The sequence below is a fragment of the Chiloscyllium punctatum genome, chromosome 9, assembly GCF_047496795.1.
Source record: "Chiloscyllium punctatum isolate Juve2018m chromosome 9, sChiPun1.3, whole genome shotgun sequence".
Taxonomy (NCBI): Eukaryota; Metazoa; Chordata; class Chondrichthyes; order Orectolobiformes; family Hemiscylliidae; genus Chiloscyllium; species Chiloscyllium punctatum.
The window spans coordinates 69,173,114-69,198,919 of record NC_092747.1 but is presented as its reverse complement, the minus strand read 5'-3'; positions in this window follow the sequence as shown (position 1 = coordinate 69,198,919).

Genomic DNA, 25,806 nt, shown 5'->3' with positions numbered 1-25,806 from the left:
CACCCTTTGGCAAAAAAGGTAAAATCAAACACAGGGTCTTACAGGAGAGAGAGATGCCGTGAGATTCAGCATAGAACATGTAGCTGTTTCTTGGCGCAACAATCTCAAATTGACTGACTGCTTTCAGTGAACAGCCAGATTGCTAAAACCAAGCCAAACCAGAGTAAAGCTGAGCTGGGAGAACTGGCCACTCCCCTTTCATTATACAAGTGTCTTTTTTTATTTAAAAGCCTTTTGTCGAAGACAATATCTGTTAGCTACAATTAAATTGGCCCTAAAATCCTTCAGCATCATCACCATCTGGATGGGTACATGAATAGGAAGAGTTTAGAGGGATATGGCCAAATGCTGTCAAATGGGACTAGATTAATTTCAGATAGCTGGTCAGCATGGAGAGGTTGGACCAAAGGGTTTGGTTCCATGCTGTACATCTCTATGACTCTATGACAGAAGTTGGTCATTTAAGAACAGGTGGTTAGCTCACTAACCTGAACCAAATTTGCAAAGCTGCATTAGCAACATTAATAACATTAAAAATAGAAATTCAAAAGTTCCTATGACAACAGTGATGAGCCTTGGAATTGGTTCATGACTTTCTGCCAGCACCAATGGGACACAAAGTGCAATCTTGCTACTGGAACATGAGGGACAAAGACAAATCTAATAAAATACTTTGTCAGTCTGGACAGCTACCATCATCTCTTGGATGACCCCAGGCTACTTGTTAACATTGAGAATTTTAATTTCATGGTGTTGCATTGCCAGTAGTGACTTCCAAATAAGTCCTGCCAGGAGCAATCAGTAATCAGCATTCATCTGCTCTCCGAGTCTGTCACAAGCCAAAGAGGAGCACTTCTGCATCTTCCATTCCACATTTATGTAAGTACTTTAAAAAAAACAAGCTTTGGTGATGGCATGTAGGGGTCCCTTTCAGATCACTGGTTTGGCTTCATGTAAACTACATTTGCCTGATGTCAGTCAGTCTGCTTCCTGAAAGGTAGGCACAGCATTACTGACTGTCTCAGGCTTGGAGTCTGCTCTGAAGGTCACAACAAACTTTTAGTGAGTTGTCATGCAATAGCTGCTTCTGAATGTAAAAAGAATCATTTTAATTGTTATTTATTCCCTTTCTTTCCTTCCCTGTTTGGGAAAATGGGAATGTCAGTCTAGTTAAACCAGGGTTAAAAATCACACAACACCAGTTTATAGTCCAACAGGTTTAATTGGAAGCACTAACTTTTGGAGCGATGCTCCTTCATCAGGCAGTAGTGGAGGGCTCAATCCTAACGCACAGAATTTATAACAAAAATCTACAGTGAACTGAAATTATACATTGAAAAATTGATTGTCTGTTAAGCCTTTCATCTGTTAGAATACAGTGATAGTTTCACTTCTTTCATTTGTAAATCACAAAACCTTTTTTAAAAAAGTTGCATTCTCGGGTTAGCTGTCAACAATGGTGATAGCTAGACAATATGTTGAAGGCGTTGGCCCCCTGTGTTCTCTGTCTATGACCTGATGTTTAGATTGATTCTAATCTAAAAAGTGAGATCACGGAGTTTTACATAAATTCATGCAGTTTTTGAGCTCAGAGTTCTACATGAATGCATGCAGTTTTTGAGCAAAGTACAATGTAACCCTGAAAGTACAAATTCACCACACAAAATATATGGAGTGAATTTGTACTTTCAGGGTTACATTGCACTTTGCTCAAAAACTGCATGAATTTATGTAAAACTCTGTGATCTCACTTTTTAGATTAGAATCAATCTAAACATCAGGTCATAGACAGAGAACACAGGGGGCCAACGCCTTCAACATATTGTCTAGCTATCACCATTGTTAACAGCTAACCCGAGAATGCAACTTTTTAAAAAAAGGTTTTGTGATTTACACATGAAAGAAGTGAAACTATCACTGTATTCTAACAGATGAAAGGCTTAACAGACAATCAATTTTTCAATGTATAATTTCAGTTCACTGTAAATTTTTGCTATAAATTCTGTGCGTTAGGATTGAGCCCTCCACTATCACCTGATGAAGGAGCGTCGCTCCAAAAGCTAGTGTGCTTCCAATTAAACCTGTTGGACTATAACCTGGTGTTGTGTGATTTTTAACTTTGTACACCCCAGTCCAACACCGGCATCTCCAAATCATAGTTAAACCAGGGTATCTGTGAACAGTGATTTAAATGGCAGTCAGCAGAATTTAAATTCATAAATCTGGAATTGAAATCTAATCTCAGTAATGGTGTAATGAAATTATCATCAATTGTCATTAACAACCCATTTGGTTCAATAATGTCCTTTAGGGAAGGAAATTTTCCATTCTGGTCTAATCTATATATAACTTCACAGCAAAGCTGTTGACCCCTAGCAGCCCTCTGAAATGGACTATTAAACCATTCAATTGAAAGGTTGACCAGGAATGGGCAATAATGGGCCTTACCAATGATTTCCACGTCCCATCTGTAGTGATTGGGATGAAGTCAGCAGCTTGACATCAGAGAATATGAGTTCTCTGATTGAGGCGTTTAATCTGGTCCAAACAAGGAAGCCTGGCTGGCATAAAAGGGTGAATGTCAGGAATATTGAGGCCCTGAATGCCTGACTCAGTGAGGGACAACGCCATTGTCAAAGGCTATGCATTTGTAAATAAAGGGTGATTGGTGATGGAATGTCAGCCTCTGAAGAGTTATTTTAGTGGCGACAAGAGTAATGCATGATCCTAAAGAAACTCGCTCACAGCGAGTCTGAAGTTGGAGGGATAAGCATTTTCTTACATCATGACTCTGTTTGAGAAGCTTGACTCATTTGACCCTGTCATTGAGGACTGGGCACAGTATGTGGAAAGAATATGTTATTTTTCTGGGCAAATGACACTGTAGCAGACAGCAAATAACAAGTAATTCTCCTGACAGTCTATGGAGCTGCAGCTTTTTCTGTCATTAGGAGCCTAACATTTCCTGAGGCACCAGATACCAAAACCTTTCAAGAATTGATTGACCCCAATATTACAATAATACTCCTTTAATTCTGAGATTCTATTACTTTTACTAGACAATACGAGATCAAAGAGAATCCTGAAATTCTGAAGGGTCACTGAACCCTAAATGTTAACTCTGATTTCTCTTCGCAGTTGCTGCCTGGCTTGTTAAGTTTTTCCAGCAACCTCTGTTTTGTTTTTGTTGCATCTCATGATTGTTCAATAACTTAGCCTCTACCTGCATACTCACATCAGCCATGCTTTGCTTTGTCATGCCTTGCTTTTCCATCCCTTGCTTTGCTTTGCTTTGCCTTGCCTTGCTGTCCAATTAGCACAGTCACAAAAGAAGTTTGCCTTGCTGGTCAGCAGTTCTTAGTCAAGATGTCAAGCATCTTGCTGTATGGCAGTGTGCTATCAATCTCACACCTGCACCTTTTGTCAGTAGCTTACACAGCATACACACTACTTGTGCAGCAAGCAGTGCACACTTCAAACTTATTACCCACAGGTGGACTACTTTTCCTGTGTTATGGTTATTTTTCAATGGAATGCATATTCATCGAACATAATAAAAACTTTTTTTAATGTTTGCTATTTCTTGCCTACCTTTTAGCATAATTTTTCAAGCTACCAATGTTCAAAAGCCATTAAACACTCAAGAAGGTTAATCTGTGCTCTTTTATTTCCATTATCTGTGCCAGTGGCAAAACATTTGCTTTCAGTCTGTTTCGTTCTCAAGATGTTTATTGCAAATTTCATCACACCTTCAGCATTTCCATGTGCCATATCTGCTTACTCACTCAGAAGTGGGTTCACCTCTGTGTTGTCATAGTTACAGAACAGATACATAACAGAAATTCAAGTCAGCCGGAAAAGTGTAGAGTTAGCAGAGTTCTTATTAAACATATGGCAAGTATCCAAATGTATGAAAGTTACAATGGGATTAATGATGAGAAAACAATTTGCATTGTCTTGTCCCTTTAAGCAACAATTATTATGATGTTTATTTTTCAACCTAGAAAGAAACACTTTCTTTAATGTGCTGCAAAATAAGAATTTTGGGGACAACTTAGGGACAAATTCTTTACTAAAGTCCATGGAGATACCATGGGGATCCCCACACAGTGAGTCAAGGGCAACCTCTAATACCAGTGTACAGTATTGTCCACATTAAAGAATAAAGTCAGCATTTCTTGGTTGGGGTCCAACTCTCCACTCCAGGGTCATGGTCAAAAGCAACACTGCAGCCAGTCCGAGGGATCAGGAAGATGAACATACATCAGCCATGGATCTGGGCACTTGTCTGGGTCTGCACAGTTAAGACAAGAATGAACATCAGTCCGATGTGTTTGTTGGCAGAAACTAAGAGGAAAGGAGAATGGGTGGGAACAAGGGACCCACTGTTGTGGGAAGGATACAAATTATTCTTTCGGAATCGGGTCTGCAGGCTGGGTGGAGGAATGGAGGGATGGGACAATGTAAAGCAAAGATTGGAAGAGGGCAATGTGAGAGTGAGGTTTGTCCACTTTCGGGGAGACTCTAGCTTCAGCAAGAGAGTGACCATACAAGACATAGTCACTTTATAAGCCAGAGGCTAAAGAGCAAAGGTAGGCAGGTTCATGTAGAAGATTTGAGTGGGACTTAGGCAGGTGCAAGATGCATTATAAGGGAGCGGATTTTGATGTTTGATGTACTGACATGTAGATATGAAGGCTGCAAGCTACTGTCTTGGGAATGCTCACCATCGTTTTCCATCATGCTGGAAATCCAATCACTCCGAGTTGACAAGGTAAGTGTCTCAACCTGTGTGGGAGAAGGATGCAAGACCCACCAATGTGAGGATATTTATAGAGAAACAATGTTTTACACCAACTCATACAATGCACAGGGCATAGACCTGCGGGGTCCCTAATCATCGGCTATTCTAATGCAATGGCTCCCTGTTTGCTGTGCATCTTCCTGTCCCAGACATCACTGACCACCTCATTTGCACCAACAGTTTTGGACTAAAAGGCTTGAGAAAGAGTAAAGAAGTTGTAATACAAGAGACAATAGGGGCAGTAAGATCCATTGTCTTGTAACTGCCTTGTTTACCTTGTTTCCACAAGCTGCAGCAAGCTGTCAACGTAGACACTAACTTATGATAGACCCTGTGTGGAAATGGAGTTTTTGATTAGAGTCCCTACAGTATGGAAGCCGGCCCTTCAGCCCAACAAGCCCACACCAACCCTCCAAAATGTAACCCACCCAGACCCATTCCTCTGCCCTATATTCACCCCTGACACTATAGGGCAATTTAGCATGGCCAATTCACCTGACATCTTTTGGATTGTGGGAGTAAACCCACGCAGACACAGGGAAAATGTGCAAACTCCACACAGACAGTTGACCGAGGCTGGAATTGAACCTGGTTCCCTGGCACTGTGAAGCAGCAGTGCTAACCACTGAGCCACTCTGCCACAGGAGTTATGCCTCCTGCTGAGACAGTTAGATTCAGGAAACACAGAGACAAACAACAAGGCATAAGGCCAAAACAGCGCAATTTATAGAAAAAAAAAGTGCAAAGTAAAATACAATGTATTAGGTACCTGTGCCACTTAAGTGACCTCATAAGTTTATGTCTTACAGTGCTGTTGGCTGTTCCACATCATGGGGATAGCACTGACTAGAATGTGACCTCACACCAGGGTGCCAGAGTCTGGTGACCTCTGCTACCAGTACTGCAGGAAGAGAAATCCTCTCCTTTGCACCAGAAAAACACCTTTGACCACAAGTCTATCAGGAAGTGGTCAGCACGTAGTGTCCTGGAGACCCTTCAGGAAAAGGAGAGGGCGGATCCTGTTGAGCAGTTCCCTGAGCAGACTGTTAAAGTCATTTGGCAGAATGCCTCATCGCCAGAACTTTCCAACAAGCACCAAGGCATGGCTTGGGTGATGGTGAAAAGGGCTCTGCCTGTGAGATCCTTAATGTACACCCAGACCCTCTGCCGCACCGCACGCTGCCCTCGAAGTGGCTATGGAGGGGATGAGACTGTCACACACCTCCTTCTGGAATGTGCCTATGCAAAGGAAGTCTGGAGAAGAATGCAGTGGTGTTTGTCGAGGTTCATCCCGAGCAGCTCCGTGACGTGGGACTCCGTGCTCTACGGTCTGTTCCCCGGGACGCACACCAAGACGAACATCAACTGTGCCTGGAGGATCATCAACTCGGTGAAAGACACTATTTAGTCTGTCTGAAACCTGTTGATCTTCCAGCTGAAGGAGCTGACCCCGACTGAGTGTTACGGATTGGCACATTCCAAGGTCCAGGACTACGTGTTGAGGGACGCGCTGAAGCTTGGGGCAGCTGCCGCCAAGGCATGGTGGGAAAAGACCACCGTGTAACGTCTGCCTGCCTAAGAACAGGGGGACCACGCAGTAAGTGGGCTCCACTGACGCCTCAGCTAAACATATGGATGGTAACCGTACAGACCTGTATGTACAAATGATAAATTCTGATCTCTGTATGCAAAGAAATGGAATGTTTATGTATGTATGGCATGACCAATTGTACAGATCATCAAAATATTTTATGAATAAAGTACATTTTTGAAATTTAAAAAAAGTACTCGATCAGGAGCTCCAGATCTCTGTCAGAAAATTGTAGTGCCATCTTTCCCTTCTTCCTGTTCAAGAATTGTCCTTAATCAACCAGGGCAGCTTTCAAATGCCAGTGCTCAACTGGGTGTGTGCCAGACATTTATAAACGGCATGGAACCAAGGGGTATCAATGAATATCCACTGAGTAGCACATTGTTCTGGGAGCAGTGTACAGTAAGATGGGGACAAGAGAGACATTATAAGGATGGAGTAGGTAGTTAACAAGGTGTGCTTTTGTAAGATATAGTGAGAAGTCCTGCTAAGCAGCTCGACAGGAATTCCTCCAAAACTCCCTCATCATAACATGCACCATGGCTAAAAATGATAAGGTTTACTTGATAACTTCCTCTGCTCTGATATTATGTTGACACTTTATTGATGAAGTGTACAAACTTTGCAATATAAAAGTCATTAGTACCATTGAAATCATGCCATGCCTGTCACTACAGCCAGAGGTAAAGACTGTCATTACTGTCATATTAAGGTGCTCTTCACTGCAAACACACAGACAGGTGGCTTGTCATGCTTACCAGTTCAGATCTGTCCAGGGTTGTAGGGGGGGATCAACTCAGTGAATGGCACACCGAGACATTAATGTAACTCCTTATGGCATTTGCCAGCTGCCTACATGGCAAACAGACTGCATGTTCATTCAACTAAATATCAGAAACTGGTGGGTGTTAGTCCTCAGTGCAGTCAAGGGGGGAGCCCTTGTCAGTCAGAGGTTTCCAGTACCATCTGTCACAAGCACAGTCTACACACAGTGCAAAGGTTTGGCCAGATCAGTCTTGCTGGTCATGGTCACATATGGGACACCATCTGTTCAGAGGGTCTGTCCAACTACAACCTGAGGAGTAGGCAATGGTCAGTCCGGTGGGGCTATCACAAAGAATCAGGAGAATCATATTGCTCCAGTCAGGGAACTACGAACACAGCAGTCAGGGGCCTGATCAGCATGTTTATGGGCTGAAGTGGGGTGATTACAGTCCTGGGGTTCACGCAACAATCTTTCAGGAGGGCACAAGGGTGGCCTATACAGGCAGCAAGGCACTGCTCCAAAAGAATTGGGGGAGTCAAAGCTGGGAACAGCAGAAGGCAAACCCCTAGCATTTGTAAAGGTAGAGACAAGGACATTGATGGAGAGGAATCTCAAAATGTGTGAGGGTATATGCAGAACAACTTCAGAGAGTAAGGTAGATTGTGAGGGTGTCTATTTGTGGCAGTGACCACCGCTATGGCCTCCACAGCAAAGTGCAGAGGAGCAGAGTGGACATCATTAAAGTGTAATGTCAGGCCTCAAGGAGCAAGGAGAAGTATTGTCGATGAAATTCAGATGATGATGCTTGCATTCTGCAAATTTAAAGGGGACATGGAGGCTTTGGAGGGTACCTGGTGTCCAGACAGAACTCAGTGCTGACTGTGTCCATTGTCAGCTGCATTCCCCAACATTACTTTCCATTTTACTGTTGTAAAGTGCCACTAGAAAATAGCTGGAGTAGTACCCTGAGTCGGGGAGTCAGTGTAACTTTGATGGATGAAAGTGCAGGATGTACATTTGCTGGACACTAGGACAAATACATAAAGCAGCTGTTTTCAAACCCCAGCTCCATTTAATTTGTAATCATTCATCGTTAGTTTGCTGTTCTGAAAGAATATAGGTGCTTAGGGTCAGATGCTAGTTAAACTGGTGCTTGCATGGGCATCCCAATACGTTGAAGTTAGCAGCAATTACATTGTAAAAGGCTAATGTTGACTGAACATGAACCATTTTTCATTTAGCTTCCAAGGTGCTATGAAAACCACAGCATACTGGTTCATCACCGTGACGGTGGCACAGTGGCTCAGTGGTTAGCACTGCTACCTCACAGTGCCAGGGACCCGGGTTTGATTCCCACCTTGGGTGACTGTGTGGAGTTTGCACATTCTCTCCATATCTGTGTGGGTTTCCTCTGGGTGCTCCAGTTTCCTCCCAAAATCCAAAATATGTGCAGGGCCAGGTGAATTGGCCATGTTAAATTGCCCACAGTGTTAGGTGCATTAGTCAGGGGTAAATATAGAGTGGGTTAATCTTTGGAGTGGTGGTGTGGACTTGGGCTAAAGGGCCTGCTTCCAAACTAATCTAATTATCTGTCACGTTGATGTAATGATAGTCTGAATTGATTCTGTAGTGAGAAATTGGGCCTCTGATGTGAGGTGATGATAACTGGTGTGCCAGAGCACTGTAGGTGGCAATCACTCAGCCAGGATGGCACACTCACCAAGTTGCAGCACCAATTGAGCCTGAAGGTGAATAGATGGTGGAAACATCTCCCTCATTATCAGAATGCAGCATGTGTCAATGTATCAAGAGATGTGCTTAGCCCTCACTGGCAAGGTATGCCATCAATGACTCTTCTGAGATCTAACAACATTTTCTGTTCCTTCTGTTCCCATGTTAGGTCCTCTCCACTGTGAATACTGAGCCCTGTCACTGGTGAGATGTTGGCTGCTTTTCTTAAGAATGTGAAGGTGGATGCAAGGGAGAATCCAGGGCAAACAGCAAACCTCAGAGCAGCAGTAGCAGACTACCACAGAGGCCCAGGAGCACCCAGTTCAAGGGGAATTTGCAGCCTTGGGGCACTTCAAATTTTGCAGGGTGTGCAGGAAGCCTAGAGATTTTATAGCTCCCAGCCCCATTTCTTGGGGATGAGTGAGGCACTGTGCACAGATGCTGAGACAGAAATTTGCTGGATGCTGGAGTGGAACTATAGGACTGCAGGAATAGGAGGCCACCCTCTCCTGGTGACTATGAAATTGACTGAAACATAGAAACTAGGAACAGGAGTATGCCATTCAGCCCTTAGAACCTGCCTCACCAATCAATATGGTCATGAATGATCCTCTATCTCAGTGCCACATTCCTACCTTATCCCCTAATCTGATGCCTTTAAAATCTAAAAATATATCAAGCTCTCTCTTGAATATATTCAGTGACCTGGCCTCTACAGTGGTAGAGAATTCCAGATGTCCACTAGCTGAATTTCTCCTGGTGCCTTTCAGGGAGTGGTGGGTGACCTGTGTGGAATCTCTCTGTCATACACCCACAAATATATTGGGATAGTCACCAGGCCATCTGTGCAAGGTCACACCAGTGCATTTCATTTCCCCAAGCTGCAGACAAGGAAAGCACGAGGTGTGATTGACTGAACACACGTGGCACTGAAGGATGCATATCACAGCATGCTAAATTCATATCAGGAAGGAGCTTCATTTGTATCACATTCAATTGATCTGGGATTATCACTTTCTGAAGGAGTGTATCCACTATCCTGGCAGCTGCCATGACATCCGTATTCTGGAGCAACCTCACGTGCTTGCTGTGTTTGAAGGTCCAAGTACCCTACTAGGCAGGGTACTGGAGGACAAAAGCTACATAATGCAACAATGGTGCATGGCACTGTTGCACAACCCTGTGACTGATGCAGAGTACAAATATAATGGCACCTATTCCTTGACCAGAGTAAAGTATCGGGCTGGCGAAGAAGTGGTTCTGCTGCTTGGATCAGTCTGTGGGGATCCTCAAGGTGTGCTGTGCTCTGCACAATTGGAGCAGGCAGTAAAGCAGTGTGATAGATACTGAGTAACTGAAAGAATGGGAATAATCTTCTGAGTGTAATTGTAATTCTCATTAAGTTGTCAGTTAATTTTTAACTATGTCTGATGCTGCTTCTGTCATAATTTCCACTCCCCTGTATGAAGCAGGATTGGTTTTCTAATTTGATGGTGATTGTAAACTGAAGAATATAGTGGATCATGTGTTAAAGGTTTTCCGTACAATTCTGCTTTTGATGAATGCTGGAAACACCCCATGGATACTAGTTTTGAGCTGCTGGATCTGTTTTGAAGCTCTTTCATTTAGCATGATGGCAGTGCTCCATCACACAATGGATGGTGTCCTCTGTGTGAAGGTGGGACTTGTCTCCAGAAAAGCTGTGTGGTGACTGACCACATCAATACAATAACCACATAAACATATGAACAAGGAACAAGATGTGTCCATTCAGCCTTGCTAGCCTGCTCTGCCATTCAATAAGATCATGGCTGATCTGATTTTAACCTCAACTCCACAAACGTTCCTGACCCTCTTTCATTCCTGTCTTAATCAAGTATCTGACTACCTCTGCCTAAACATATGTAAGGATTTTGCATCCACTGACACTTGAGGGAGTGAGTGCCAAAGACTGTCAACTGTTTGAGAGAAAAAATGTTTCCTCATCTCTGCTTTAAACTGGTCCCTCCTTATAGTTAAATTATGACCCCTAGTTCTAAATTCTCACACAAGAGAAAAAATCCTTTCAATATCCAACTGGTCAAGTCCCATCAGAATATCATATATTTCAATTAAGTCACTATGGTGTCAGATGATTCCTTGAATAAATATCAGTCAAAAAACATTCATACAGCCACATAGCCATACAGCATGGATATAGACTCTTTGGTCCAACTCGTCCATGTTGACTAGGTTTCCCAAACTAAATTTACCTGCTGCACTTTATGAAAAAAGGTATAGCTAGTGGTCAATGCGCAGCGGAGTTGATTTCACACACTTGCTTTGATGTCACCAATTGAAAAATGTCCATATTACAGAGGAGGAAGTGCTGGATGTCTTGAAATGGATAAAGGTGGTTAAATCCCCAGGACCTGATCAGGTGTACCCAAGAACTCTGTGGGAAGTGAGAGAAGTGATTGCTGGGCCTCTTGCTGAGATATTTGTGTCATCGATAGTCACAGGTGAGGTGCCGGAAGACTGCAGGTTAGCTAACGTGGTGCCACTGTAAGAAGGGTGGTAAGGACAAGCCAGGGAACTATAGACCAGTGAACCTGATGTCGGTGGTGGGCAAGTTGTTGGAGGGAATCCTGAGGGACAGGAAAGGCAAGCACTGATTAGGGATAGTCAACATGGCTTTATGGGTGAGAATTCATGTCTCACAAACTTGATTAAGTTTTTTGTAGAAGTAACAAAGAGGATTGATGAGGGCAGAGCGGGAGATGTGATCTATATGGACTTCAGTAAGGCATTCGACAAGGTTCCCCATGAGAGACTGGTTAGCAAGGTTAGATCTCACAGAATACAGAGAGAACTAGCCATTTGGATACTGGCTCAAAGGTAGAAGACAGAGGGTGGTGGTGGAGGGTTGTTTTTCAATCTAGAGGCCTGTGACCAGTGGAGTGCCACAAGGATCGGTGCTGGGTCCTCTACTTTTCGTCATTTATATAAATGATTTGGGTGCGAGCATAAGAGGTACAGTTAGTAAGTTTGCAGATGACACCAAAATTGAAGGTGTAGTGGACAGTGAAGAAGGTTACCTCAGATTATAACAGGATCTTGATCAGGTGGGCCAATGGGCTGAGAATTGGCAGATGGAGTTTAATTCAGATAAACGCAAGGTGCTGCATTTTTGGAAAACAAATCTTAGCAGGACTTATACACTTAATGGTAAGGTCCTAGGGAGTGTTGCTAAACAAAGAGACCTTGGAGTGCAGGTTCATAGCTCCTTGAAAGTGGAGTCGCAGGTAGATAGGATAATGAAGAAGATGTTTGGTATGTTTTCCTTTATTGATCAGAGTATTGAGTACAGGAGTTGGGAGATCATGTTGAGCCTGTACAGGACATTGGTTAGGCCACTGATGGAATATTGTGTGCAATTCTGGTCTCCTTCCTATCGGAAAGATGTTGTGAAACTTGACAGGGTTCAGAAAGGAATTACGAGGTTGTTTCCAGGGTTGGAGGATTTGAGCTATAGGGAGAGGCTGAACATGCTGGAGCCATTTTCCCTGGAGCGTCGGAGGCTGAGGGGTGACCTTATAGAGGTTTACAGAACTTTGAGGGGCATGGATAGGATAAATAGACAAGTCTTTTCCTTAGGGTCGGGGAGTCCAGAACTAGAGGGCATAGATTTAGGGTGAGAGGAAAAAGATATAAAAGAGACCTAACGGGGAGCATTTTCACACAAAGGGCAGTACATGTATGGAAAGAGCTGCCAGAGGAAGTGGTGGAGGCTGGTACAGTTGCAACATTTAAAAGGCATTTGGGTGGGTATATGAATAGGAAAGGTTTGGAGGGATATAGGCCGGGTGCTGGCAGGTGGGACTAGATTAGGTTGGGATGCCTGGTCGGCATGGACAGGTTGGACCGAAGAGTATGTTTCCATGCTGTACATCTCTATGACTTTATGACTCTACTGTGTATCTGCAGATTCAATACATATACCCATCAATAAACATGAGAAACAGTTTACTCATTTCTGGTTCAACAAGAACGAGATTGCGAGCTGTGACATTGTTTTGAAGAACAATCATGCTATCATGCAACATACAGCAGTCAGTATGGTGACAGTAATGACCCGCTGCGTCCTGAAACTTGGTATCTTTCTTGAGCATTTCTTGTAATGCTAAACTATCCAGTTGGTGCAATGAAAGGGAACCAATACTAATTCAGCTTACGTCAAACAGGGGATTGATTGCTGGCTTGCTTTGAAAATTGCCTGAAAACCTGCTTCTGCACCTTGGCTTTTCCTTCTGTTATGCACTAGGCCAGACCATTCAAAACATTCTTAAGCAGGCAGCCCAAACCGTAACTTTGCAACTTGCTTCCGTAAGTGTACAGTGAAAATTACCCAGATTAAGTTAGCAAGTTACCAGGTTTAAAACAGACAAAAAATGTATTCACAAAAGTACACAATCAAACATGAAGAAGAATAAAGAACCCCTACAGAACTCAGTCTGTCCAAACCAGACTTATGTATGCTGCTCCAAATATACACAACAGTCCCAATAAGCAAACCCCCTTAAAATCCAGTACAAATGGAACACATGCTTACAGGTTGACAGTAGAAGGGCAGCAAGAGAAAGTGAGTTTCCACACAGCTCACTATTGAACTCCCAACCAGTTCTGGACTGAACTAAACTGCTCAGCTAGAGAGCTGACCACTTCCCTTTCATTCTACAGGTCACTTCTAAAACATGACCACTTTGGCCTGAAGTCTCACCTGTTTACATATAAACAAAAGGCTTCTAAAAATCCTTTTCACCTCTGTACCAAACCAGTCTGACCGGAGCCCGGCCTGGTTTATTACCCCTCTGAAAAAAATTCAAGGACAGAGGACCCTTGAGCCAAAGAATAGCTTTTTGAAGAAAGTGGACTAGCTTTGTGACACTTCCCCTTCATTGTTGTTTCTTAATTCATAATCTCCTGCCCCTTCAGCTAAGCAGTAACCTACTTATAGGTAAAGATGCTTTTTGTTTGAAAGATAGATTATTAACATTTTTTCATTAATTTTGATGGTTTAAATTTCACTTCCATGGAATTTACAGTGACTAGAATGTTATCTATACTCATTAAATTTAATATTTTGACCCTGTAAATAATAACTTCCATCAGGAAATGAAATGCTCATGTTTTTGTTTCAGAGTGAATTGGAACCAGTATTCAACCTTTCAGAACTCACACGACAAGCAAATAGGTGATCTTCATCCTACCTCAGCAGATTTGGTTTAGTTAGTGTAGAAGTGAACACATATTATATGTGTCGGAGTACACAGAATTGAACCTCATCTTATAGCAAGTACAAAGCAATGATACAAGTCAAGATGTAAATTTGGAAAAATTCATTTCATGGACTCATTAAAAAAACATATTTAGAGGATCAAAACTGCTTAAGCATACATGCTAACCATCAGAATTTAGAAGTTACCGTTTATTCATCTTTGTTTCTGGCTATTTCCAGCTTGCTCTTTGTATTTAGTTCCAGTTCTTCCCTTCACCACCTCTTCTCCTTCCTGCATAATGCTATAACTACCATTTCAGTGGATGTACCTCTGCTTCATACAGCGAATAAGAATTATCTTTATGCTTTAAAAAAAGCACATTCTTCTGTTGTGTAGAGAGTTTTTAACCTGAACAATACAAGAATAAACATTTCTTGAAAAAGGGATTTTCTAACTTGCATTTTTTCTATTTTATGATAGACTTTAATTAAAAAACATAGTTTGTATTCAAACACGGACAGCAAAACACCATTATGCAAACAATGGGTTTGCACTGAAGGCCAATGTAAACTGGTGAATTATACAAAAAGCTTCCAATGAAACATGAATGAACCTGCTTCCTTTTCCTACAAATCCTGAATTGTACATTCTTTCCAAAATAATTCTGTCCAGCCTTACATTATATTGTATTGCATTATTTGCCTTATATTATGGAGGGCAAAAATAATAGCATCATGACACTTTAACATTCCTTGGTTATTTAAAAGGAATATATATCTATTTTACATAATTTCCTATGTTCAAAAATGTATTCACATTGTTTGTGCCAAGAGAGAATCAGATTTATTTTGTTTGAAGTGTAGTATTTGCTAAAGTTCCACTTTTGGTCTTTAATTCGGATTAGTTACATTGCATATTTGTGTCATTTCCTGCAGATTGATCTGCTCTGTAATTATTTGAGTTCTGTAATTAACTACATGTATTATATTTTCATTCAGAAGCATGCATACATACATTTGTTATTGCAAAATAGGTGGGTAGTCACTTTTTGTAATAGCTAAATTCAGGGCAGTTAGTGGTAGTACCTGATGAGCATTTCGTGAAACATTGTTCCATGTTCAACAAACTTAGTGACTGTTACATACATATCTACTCACTATGCATAAGAATCATAAGCAGATGTTGTACAATAAATGTGTTTTTATATTCACTCACAGGATGTGAGCCTCTCTGGCCAGACAGCATTTATTTGCCCAAAGGCCAGGTAAGAGTCAACCACATTACTCTGGGTCTGGAGTCACATGTAGGCCACATCAGGTAAAAATGGCAGATTCCTTCCTTAAAACCAGATGGGTTTTTCCAACAATCTTGGTTTCGTGGTTATCTTTAGACTCCAGTTTTTCTTAATTGAATTCAAATTCTGCCATAGGAGGTTTCGAACCAGGGTAAACCTAATGTGTATTTTTCTGCAAATTGACAATAGTTTTGTGATCATCAATAGACCGTTAATTCCAGATTCTTTATTGAATTGAAATTGCACAATCTGCTGGAGCAGATTTTGAACTCAGATCCCCAAACATTAGCTGAGCTTCTGGATTAACAATCTAGCGGTCGTACCATTAGGCCATCACCTCTCCTTTTGCAAAAAATCAAAATGATAACACTCTCTGGAAAACTGTTCCATCGCATTAAATTCCGTTAAGATTCAAAATTCTAAGTTTGCACATTTATGCTTGTTATTCAATCTACTGAGTAAAAATTGAAAAAGGACTGGAGAGCTATAAAATGTGTATTAATTAGCTATTTTAGTGCACAACATGTGGTTATTAATCCTAAAGTTATTTTCAGATCATAAGAAACAGTCATAAATCTTCTATTAATACAAAAGAAGGAAAGTTGAGCAGTTGATTTGATTGAAATGCATGTCAATTATTTAGATTTTTGCTGATTACTGTGCTGAAATGCTCCAATACACAAATGATGCAAATATTGAAAAATCTTCCCTCATCTCTGATTAGACAAGAAAGATCAATGTGAAATCTTCACCATGCTGATATTGAAAATGGAAACTCTGATGTAAATAATAAAAAGAATTTTAAACTGGTTGGAAAATTAAGAGATAATAAAATGATAATTTCTTCTTGATTATATTTAATAGTGTACCAGAATCAGTATATTGGCAATTACTGTAGCTGAAGTAAGTGTGGCTGTATTTATTTCAAGTTTAATTAATGTTAGATATCAGTACATCATTTATTCTTTGTAGAAAATAAACGGGACTAAAAGAAAATTTTAATCATTATTCTCAAAAAGTAGTCATTTTTTTGAGCATTCAACCTTGACGATATCAAAGATTAATTAGCATTGAGAGGTGCAAGGGCACAGAATGTACTCTGGATTGAAAACTTTGATGCCTTAATTTCATTGAATGGCATAGGAGCAGCAATTCTGATCAGCTCAGTGCTAAAGGACATAGCTGCCATATTTGGAAGCTGGTGTTCCAATTTTAAGGGAAAAGCCTTCAGGACCTTGTTCTCACTGAAGTATTTGTCACAGAGCAGGTATTCAGCTAAATAATGGGGCATGCACCAAAGTTTGGCGAGTTGTGGTGAATTAAAGAGTGGAGGAAAGGTAACAGAGGAAGGAATTAATTTGGGCAATGATAAGCAGAAAGTGACAGGAAAAGACAGAGGAGGCAGATCCAAGAGCAAATCAACAGAAATGACTGGAGATTACGAAAATAATAAATGAACAAAACTTAAGGCACGATATTTGAAGGAAGGTAGCATTCAAAACATACAGAAGAATGAAGGAAGTGAGCTGAATAAATAGAATCTCTGAAGCATAGACATTCGTTCCACCAACACAAACATCTCATCAAAACCTTTCCCACTCTGATGGACTGCCCTGCCAATCTGAGAAGCAATAATTAGCTCAGGGGCGATACTTACACCACTAGCTACAGAGGAGAACAGCCCCTGAGAGCTGCTGACAATCTGCTGAGTTTCTCACATACAGTTCTTTAATTCCCAGTCATGCATGTGACAGAGAATAAACACAAGTCTGCCATTTGTGTTCTTTTAGCAAATAGTAAATTCAGAGTTCGAGCAAAACAAACATGGTCATTCATAATTCTGTTTGACCTGGCATAATTATAAATCAGCACGCATGTTCTTAGTTCAGATTAGTGAGTCAGCATTAAAGTACTTAATTTTCATGTTGCTTTTTTCTGTTTTATATGTGTGTGATTGATTTTGGCTCCCTTTTTATTTTGTCATTTTAAAGTAGGCCTTAAAGTAAGTCCTGGAAGCTGCTGGATAAATAGTAGAAGTTTCTTTTTAATATGCCGGAATGAAGGAGTATGCAGATGGAGAGTGTTCTTTGCAGCTTTCTACATTGCTGTGAGATTCTCCCAACTTGTTACGTTTGTAGGTGGGTGTGCTGCCCCTTTAAGATAGGTTAGGAGAAAGTGAGGACTGCAGGTACTGGAGATCAGAGTTGAAAAGGTGCTGCTGGAAAAGCACAGCAGATCAGGCAGCATCCAAGGAGCAGGAGAATCAACATTTCGGGCATACGCCCTTCATCAGGAAATTTCCTTTTCAACTCTAAGAGAGTTAGGTGACCTGGAGGGGCAGAGAGTGGGTCCAGTCAAAACCTGGCTGTGAAAGTGTGAAGATCATCAATAAAGAGATCTTGTCCAGATTTACAATTTGTTTCTCTATTATCTAATACCTGGCTCCAAAGGAAGAACCAACATAACAACTGACAACAGGAGTGAGATTTGGACTTTGAACTGTATGCACCTGCCATTCCTTTTGTCTGGAGGAGACATCGCCTGCACTTCAGAGTGGGCATAAGGAGGTAATGTCAAGCGAAGCAGTTGCAAGGACACTCAAACTATGGTCGACGCCAGAAAACATGGTATTCGCTAGGGAGGGGTCCAAGAGCGACAGACATGAGGGGATTTGGGCCAACAGCTGAAGAAGAGAGCACTCACCCAGTAGCTTATGGAAGTCACCACAGATAGCAGTCATAAAGAGACTTGGGCTACGGGCTACATAGAAGCAATGCCAGGGAAGAGCAGTACATTAGCAGAGCCGGTGAGGGGACGGCTGTGCAGAGAACATTTACAGAGGGGACTTGGGCTACTAAACAATCACCACAGTGGAGTAGTGGGCAAAATTCTCACCGGTGGGAAAACAAAATGTTGGGCCATTTTGCGACCATTTGAGGAAGAGACAGAAAATCGGACTTTATACACAGAATACTTACAATATTTCCTAGAGGCAAACTATTTTGCTGAAGGCATCATGGCACCAGTGTTTTTAAAAACGAGCAGGAGAAAGATATTCAGAACTCTAAGGTGCATGGTACAACCAAAGAAACCCACAGAAAAGACATTTCTAGAGTTATCCAAAGAGTTGGGAGATTATTCACACCTAAGCCCTGATGATCGCAGATAATTTACATTTTTATAAATTGGCATAGCACAAAGGAGAATCCATTGCCTTAAAGAACATCTCAAATTCCTAGGGTTCCTCCAAGATGCCTTATGGGCATGTCTGGTTTGTGTTCTCCAACACAGAGCCATCAAACAGAAGCCACTGACAAGAAAAGACCTGGTTTTCAAGGCAGCGTTTGGATTTGCCATCTTGGTGGAGTTGGCCACCAGTGAAGCAAACCCAGTTGAGTGATGACGCCCAGGTGCATCAAGTCATGGAAACTCGGCAGAGTGCGATACCAACCGTAAAATGCCTCCAATGTGGCAAGGGTGTTGAACTCGAGAAGCCCAGTGCTGCAGGTGTAAATAAGTGGATCATCTCACCTGAAATTGTCGGGTGCAACTCAAACCATGAAAATAAATCAGAAAGTAACAACCATGAGGACAAGGCATAAGGTATACCCCCACACCCTACCCCAGCCAGGGAGTAGACCAGGAGTTAGCTGGGTCAATGGAAGACGCAGGATCAGCAAAGTTTCAGTTAAACATCCTGTCGGTACAGGGCAAAGCTAATCATCCCACCTTCTTCCCAAAGTAAAGGAGAAGACAGTATAAATGGAAGTTAATCTGGATGCAACAATGTCCCTGATTCACAAATCAGTCTATACAGGAACGTTGAGGGCACTACCAATTAAGCCGGCCAAGATTAGACTATGGGTTTACGCAAATCAAATGGTACCACTAAGGGGCAATATACTGATGATAGTACAGTTAAGGGACCGGTGTGGAGAATTGTCACTTTATTTAGTGAAAGGTGAATGCCCAGAATTATTCGGTTACAAAATTAAAGATAGAACTGGGGCGTGTTTAACAGGCTGGCAGGCTCAAACTCAGTGAATTTGCGCGAGATTGTGAACAAAGTATAAAGATGTCTTGAAAGGAACCATGGTTGAGGGGGGGTGGGGGCGGGGAGGAATGAAAGGAGTTGAAATTCAATTACAGTTGAAGCTTGTCCTAGAAGTCAGAAAGCACAACCAGTATGCTGTACCATCCGGCCTAAAATGAAGGCAGAACTGGAATGGTTGGTGAACCTGGGAGCATTGGAACTAGTAACCACCAATAAATGAGCAACTCCCGTCATTCTAGTCATAAAGCAAATGGTGAGGTAAGGATTTGTGGCTCCTTTAAGCTCACAGTCCCAAGTGCAGATCAATACTCACCTCTACTCTCAAAGATCTATTCAGAGGACTGACTGGGGGTAAGAAATTCTCAAAAAAGAAACTGTCACAGACCTACCTACACACAAGATTCATAAAGGAGTCCCCGCCACCGCTGATAATAATGACACACAGGAGGTCTTTCCACTATAAGGGACTTCCTTTTGAAATCACATCAATGCCTTCTCCATCCAGAGGGCCATGGACCACATTTTGAGTTAATGGCCAGTTCTACAGTGTTATCTGAATGATATTTGGATACACCCAAGAGGAACATTTGAAAAATTTAGAAGGAGCCCTCCTCACATTGCAGGAGCGTGGCCTACAAGTGAAAAGGGAGAAGTGTTTAATGGGAGATGAAGCAAGCCTTGAAAATGTTGGAAGCATTCACAACATTTTGAATGAAGTTGACGTTGCAGTTGGTTTGTGATGCCTCGCCTTGTGGGATGGGAACTGTACCACTACACAGCTTACTGAACAGAGAGGAAGAGCACATTGTATTCACATCAAGTTCACCAACAAAGACGGAGGAGAAGTATACCCACGTGTAAAAAGAAGGATTGAGTGTTTAGTGTTAAGAAGTACACCCATTTACTTTACGGCAGGCACGTTGTGCTACTGACCATCCACAGAATTGCATTTTTGGGCTGTATACGGGAATACTGTCAATGGTGGCAGCAAACCAGAGATAGGCACTGGCTCTGTCAGTTTACTCATACAAAATCAAATCAATAATGGAGAAGCACAGTAATGCAGATGCTTTGCCAAGGTTACTCCAACCAAGAAACAAGGATGTTCCCAAGTGGAACCTGAAAATTATGTACTTCTTCCAAGAAATTCTTTGAGAAGATGACGAAGGAGGTGGAGGAGGGTAAAGTGGTAGATGTGGTGGATATGGATTTTAGTAAGGCATTTCATAAGGTTCCCCATGTAGGCTACTGCAGAAAATACGGAGGTATGGCATTGAGGGTGAGTTGGAGGTTTGGATTAGGAATTGGCTGGCTGGAAGAAGACAGAGGGTAGTAGTTGATGGTAAAGGTTCATCTTGGAGTGCAGTTACTAGCGGTGTTCTGCAAGGATCTGTTTTGGGACCACTGCTGTTTGTCATTGTTATAAATGACCTGGAGGAGGGGCTAGAAGGTTGGGTGAGCAAGTTTGCGGATGATACGAATGTCGGTGGAGTTGTTGACAGTGAGGAAGGATCTGTCAGGTTACAGCGGGATATAGATAAGCTGCAGAGCTGGGCAGAAAGGTGGCAAATGTGGGAAAGTGTGAGGTGATTCACTTTGGTATGAGTAACAAAAAGATGGGGTACTGGGCTAATGGTCGGATACTTGGTAGTGTGGATGAGCAGAGGGATCTTGGTATCCATGTACACGGATCTCTGAAAGTTGCCACCCAGGTAAATAGTGCAGTGAAGAAGGCATATAGCGTACTGGCTTTTATTAGTAGAGGAATTGAGTTCCGGAGTCCTGAGGTCATGTTGCAGTTGTATAAGACTCTGGTGCGGCCGCATCTGGAGTATTGTGTGCAGTTTTGGTCGCCATACTATAGGAAGGATGTGGAGGCATTGGAACGGGTGCAGAAGAGGTTTACCAGGATGTTGCCTGGTATGGTAGGAAGATCGTATAAGGAAAGGATGAGGCACTTGGGGTTGTTTTCATTGGAGAAAAGAAGGTTTAGAGGTGACTTGATAGAGGTGTACAAGATGATTAGGGGTTTAGATAGGGTTGACCATAAGAACCTTTTTCCGCGTATGGAGTCAGCTATTACGAGGGGGCATAGCTTTAAATTAAGGGGTGGTAGGTATAGGACAGATGTTAGGGGTAGATTCTTTACTCAGCAAGTCGTGAGTTCATGGAATGCCCTGCCAGTAGCAGTGGTGGACTCTTCCTCTTTATGGTCATTCAAGCGGGCATTGGATAAGCATATGGAGGATAGTGGGCTAGGTTAGGTGGGCTTGGATCGGCGCAACATCAAGGGCCAAAGGGCCTGTACTGCGCTGTATTTTTCTATGTTCTATGTTCTATATTCTAAGACTAGTTACTGGTGTCAGTGAATCAGTACCCTGAGTGACTTGGTCTTGAGCTAAGTGGTGGACTTTATCCTGAGAGGAAGGATCAGTCATAAAAACTGCCCATAATTACACCTTACCTGTCCAGGAGGTGGGAGTTGTCCATATTCAGAGGATGTTTAATGTAGGGAATGAGAGTTGTCATCCCATCCCCATTAAGAGGAAAAGTGCTGGAACAAGTGCACCAAGGCACCCAGGCATGTTGTGAATGAAAGAGCTAGCCAGGAACTACTTTTGGTGACTGACGGTAGACTCCCAGATTGAAGAGGAAGCAGGATCATGTGAATCCTGTGCATTATTAAGGAAGGCGCCACTGTTAACACCCCTTCACCCAGGGCAATGGTCTCAATCACCATGGCAGTGGGTTACATTGATTTTACAGGACCAATAGAGGGAAGGATATTACTAGGGGTCATGGATGCCCATTCCAAATGGCCCGAGGTGGTGGTCATGAAGTTAGTATCAGTGGAATCAATAATAGATATTTACCAGGTTTTGGAACACTGAACAAGTTGTGAATGACAATGGTCCACAGTTTATGGTGCAAGAATTTGAGAAGCACATGGGAAATTATGGAGTCAGACATGTGAGATCAGGTCCATATCACCCTGCAGCTAATGGCCAGGTGGAGAGATTTGCACAAACTTTGAAGCAGGTCTTAAAAGGCCTTACAGTGTTGGGGGGAAAGGGGTTTGTATTTACTAAGATAGTCAGTCAACAAGGTCCCCAGCAGGAACATCCCATATGTGACAACCATATGCTCATCAGTGTCCTTAATGTTCATCCACTAGCTGAGAACCATGGTTGAATTACTGTAGCCGGAAGAGACCACAAAGGCGATAGAGCAAAATCAAGAAGGACAGATGCTCAGAAGGGCAGGAACCTCAAGGTTGGAGGCATTCCAAAAAGGAGAAACTGTGTTGGCCTGGAATTCTACGTCTTGGAAAAAATGGATCCCAGCAGTGGTGGTGGCTCAAACAGGATGGTTATCATGTACGGTACAGGCTGGGATGAACCAGTCTGGAGAAGACACACAGACCAGCTGCTCATGGCACCTCAAAAACAAGGGAAGGTTCTTCAGAATACCGAGCCAGTCCAGACGGAACCAGTGATGTCAACTGAGTCATGTGTCTCTGAGCCAGTATTGGCCATTTCCAGGAAGGAGACGACAGCAGAACAGCCAATCGGAGAAGGACGTACCTGCAGAACAACAGGAGCTTCGGGAGGTCCAAGAGACTATTCTTGAAAGGGTTCCTGACATGAAGAGAAATTGCCATCCCCTCAGAGGTAGTTCATATCAATGTAAACTATGGAAGGGTTGTTTTCTTCTCCATGCTTTTGTTTGTATGCAGTCTTGATGATGCATATATGTTAGAACATAGAACATAGAACGTAGCTACAATACCTATGTAATAGTTATAATTTTAGTAAATATGTTTATTAACAAGAGTTTTAAAATGAAGGCAGGAGAGGTGTTATGTATGTAGTTGGGGGTGAGGCCCTTTAAGAGATCTGATCAAGTGACCTGGCAGGAGAGAGCTTGAATCTAGTCTAGAGCCGGCTGTGAAGATATGAGGATCATCAGTTCCCATTCAGACTCTGACTTGTGTATGATTCCTGATTCCAAGGGAAGCACCAAAATAACACAACCCATTCGTACTTTACCTGCATACCTCATTCTCCCATATTTTCTCACACTCACTTCTTCAGTGCCATCACCTGCTACCCTTGAGAAACAAAATATGGATGATCCTGTTATGAAGGGATTCTCTTAAGAGCAACAGTTAAACAGGTTGAGACTCTATTCATAAGAATTTAGAAGAACAAGAGATGATCTCATTGAAACATGTAAGATTCTTAAGGGGCTTGACATGGTGCATGCTGAGAGGATGTTTCCCTTCATGGGAGAGTCTAGAATCAAAATGTTCTAGAGGTCACGATAAAGGGGTGGCCAATTAAGACTACGATGAGGAAGAATTTAATCTCTCATGGGCTTGAGAATCTTTAGAATTCCTTGCCATCTGTGGGGAGAGTCCTTGTGTGTACTTTACTCTGAAAGAGATAGATTCTTGATCATAGGGGAATCAAGGGTGACAGGGAAAGAGCAAGAAAGTAAATATGAGGCATGTAGGACCAGCCATGACCATATTTAATGAGAGGCTAAACAGCTTGCTCTTGTTTCTATTTTTTATGGTCTTTATAAGACTGAATTTGTGAACAATGGAATGCACTGGCCTGAATGGTGTTACATTTCATGAGCAAGACATGTCTTGCAAAGTTTAATCATCAAAAATGCACCTTTATTTTATTGTTAACATTTTCCATTTCAAACTAGTTCTGACAATTTGTGGAGATATAAAGACTAATAACCAGATGTCACGGATCACTGCACTTACTGAATAAGCAAAGTAGAACAAAGATCCATGACTCCTGGTCTGTATCCTTTTCTGTGAATTAAGGATGTATGAGCTTTGCTGATGTCAGACAAATAGACAGGAGGTTAAATTCCTTTATTCATTTTCTGATATTTCTATAGCTTCTTTGGTGCATTGTATATTTGGCAGGTTGGGACATTGAGATCAAGAAAATTTTGCAACCTTTTCCCCAGCCCTTGACAGTCAGAAGATTGGATAGGGCAGGCAACATCCTGTCAGTCATTAGCCTAAGGGCTAGAGATGGTTTGAGATTAAATGGTTATTTGTAAAGACAGATAGTTGGATGAGGAAGAATCACTTCCAGTTTTATGGGGGTCATGATAGCAATTTATCAAGAATGCAATATGTAACATTGCATGAGATGGTCATTAGTTAATATTAACTTTGTTTCTACACATTATCTTCCTTTGAAATATAGATTCGATTACTTACAGTGTGGAAACAGGCCCTTCGGCCCAACAAGTCCACACCACCCCGCCAAAGCGCAACCCACCCATACCCCTACATTTACCCCTTACCTAACACTACAGGCAATTTAGCATGGCCAGTTCACCTGACCTGCACATCTTTGGACTGTGGGAGGAAACCGGAGCACCCGGAGGAAACCCACGCAGACACGGGGAGAACGTGCAAACTCCACACAGTCAGTCACCTGAGGCGGGAATTGAATCTGGGTCTCTGGTGCTGTGAGGCAGCAGTGCTAACCACTGTGCTACTGTGCCACCCATATGTTATGTACATCCTCCTTACATGAGCAGCCATAGCAATTTCATCTCTCTTGAGTAGCTTTCACATATTTGACATTCCTGCTATTATCATCTCTTGGAAAATTTATTTCAGAGAATGCTGAATATAAAAATTGAAATTAACATCTCACAATAGATTAATTAGCATACTCACCATATTGAAAACAAATCACAAAAAATATCATGCAACATTAAACGATTTTTAACCTCTTCAACCAATTAACTTTACTTAATTCTAAATCTTTCTCACTTGGGAGTTATGAAATGAGGTCACTCAAGAGATGGAAATCTGAACCCTTGGGTCCTTGATCTGCATCTTTCATGTCACTGAGCTAATTACTATGCAATGTAATGCAATCATGGATGCTGCTTATCAACAGATTCTAATTCACAATTTCTACTGATAATGTGGTTCATCACTATAATGACTATATTTGTCTCCATAAAAATTGCCTGCTTTAGAACTCCCCAGACAGAATAGAGCAGCCCTGAGGTTAGATTAAAGAAATGGAAAATGATTGTATCCCAACTATATATAGCCCTCTCTAGACTACATTACATTTTTAGAAGTGGCAGAAAAGGTAAGGATGTTGATGCAATATGGTTTATGGTTTTTGATAATTAAGAGAATCCTGAGGAATAAAGGTTGCTAGGCAGAAATTAAAATTATATTTTATTGCTCCCTGCACTCACACTTGTCCTGATAAAAATAATGTGCGCAGATTAGAACATGATATTACAAT